The sequence below is a fragment of the Limulus polyphemus genome, unplaced genomic scaffold (assembly GCF_000517525.1).
Source record: "Limulus polyphemus unplaced genomic scaffold, Limulus_polyphemus-2.1.2 Scaffold315, whole genome shotgun sequence".
Classification (NCBI taxonomy): domain Eukaryota; kingdom Metazoa; phylum Arthropoda; class Merostomata; order Xiphosura; family Limulidae; genus Limulus; species Limulus polyphemus.
This window is the reverse complement of record NW_013665925.1, coordinates 706,603-708,296: the sequence shown is the minus strand read 5'-3', so window position 1 is coordinate 708,296 and position 1,694 is coordinate 706,603. Positions and strand designations below refer to the sequence as shown.

Sequence of the window (1,694 nt, the reverse complement as noted above, 5' to 3'; positions counted from 1 at the left end):
GGGACTCTTTGTGCAGATTGTGTTTCAAGGTTTGCAGGACCTTTTTGTATAGACTGTCTGTCAAGGTTGAGGGACTCTTTGTGCAGATTGTGTTTCAAGGTTTGAAGGACCTTTTTGTATAGACTGTCTGTCAAGGTTGAGGGACTCTTTGTGCAGATTGTGTTTCAAGGTTTGAAGGACTATTTGTACTTCTCTTAGATACACAATAACCACACTGTCTTTCAAGGTTGAAGGACTATTTGTACAGACTGTGTTTCAAGGCTGAAGGACTCTTTGTACAGACTGTGTTTCAAGGTTTGAAGGACCTTTTTGTATAGACTGTCTGTCAAGGTTGAGGGACTCTTTGTGCAGACTGTGTTTCAAGGTTTGAAGGACTATTTGTACTTCTCTTAGATACACAATAACCACACTGTTTTTCAAGGTTGAAGGACTCTTTGTGCAGACTGTGTTTCAAGGTGGAAGGACTCTTTGTACAGACTGTGTTTCAAGGTTTGAAGGACTATTTGTACAGACTGTCTTTTAAGGTTGAAGGACTCTTTGTACAGATTGTGTTTCAAGGTTTGAAGGACTTTTTGTATAGACTGTGTTTCAAGGTTTGAAGGACTCTTTGTATAGATTGTGTTTCAAGGTTTGAAGGACTCTTTGTATAGACTGTGTTTCAAGGTTTTTAATCACTCTTGTGTGAAAGATTCATTCTAGATGTGAGCATCACATAAGATTTTATGGTTATGTATTTTCACAAAAACAAGTTTAGTAAAAAACAAATGCTCTCAAACTACTATGATAAGAGGATTAAAGAGATGTAGTTATAATAGAAATAGTGTGTGAAGGCTTCAAGGTTGCAAACCTTGAAACACAGTCTGTACAAAGAGTCCTTCCACCTTGAAAAGGACTATTTGTACAGACTGTCTTTTAAGGTTTGAAGGACTATTTGTACTTCTCTTAGATACACAATAACCACCAAAAGTGAAATACGCACCTTTATAAATCTGTATGTTTTGTTTAATTTGAGAAACAAACCGTTTCGTTTGTCTCTTCTTATAGAATGTGCTGTGATGTCTGTCTAGTGAATATAACTGTTTCATATCTACGCGTGGGGTACTTAATGAAAACACAATTCCTTCTCTCTTTCACCTAAAAGAACCTTTCATCCTAAACTTCCGTGGCTATATAACTTGTAATGAATTAGATACTACCCATATGTTACACCGTACAATTACTAAAGTATTTCGGCCATTGTGACAAAATTCTGTGTTCCATCTTGAACGTACATATTATGTTGGGTGTGACGATATTAAACATTCAATCCCTGGAAGGCCAACGCCCACGTACTTTCCAACAGTGAACATGTAGAGGCTCCAGATCAGGGTATGGAGACAGTTTGGATGCTATTCATTAATATATCATCCTCTTAAAGTACATGTAGCTGTGATATCCTGCTCTATACAGTTTCTAGTACCAAAATAACCATGAATCACATTTAAATGCTTTGAAAATTATTGTTTCTACTTTCATTATAAGCTGGCACTTACTAGGAAAATGAACAAAAATATGTATCAACTGGTCAGAATTTCCAAACATACACCTCGTTTTCTTTACTCAGAAATTCTTTGTTCAATTTAAAGATTGTTTGTTTTGGAATTTCGCGCAAAGCTACACGAGGGCTATCTGCGCTAGCCGTCCCTAATTTAGCA

General features: G+C 36.6%; 1 protein-coding gene across 2 annotated transcripts in view; it reads left to right on the top strand.

Moving 5' to 3' along the window:
* Positions 1-1,694, top strand: part of LOC106457311 — a 15,551-nt gene that overhangs the window by 6,283 nt on the left and 7,574 nt on the right. The gene's annotated exons all lie outside the window — the stretch shown is intronic.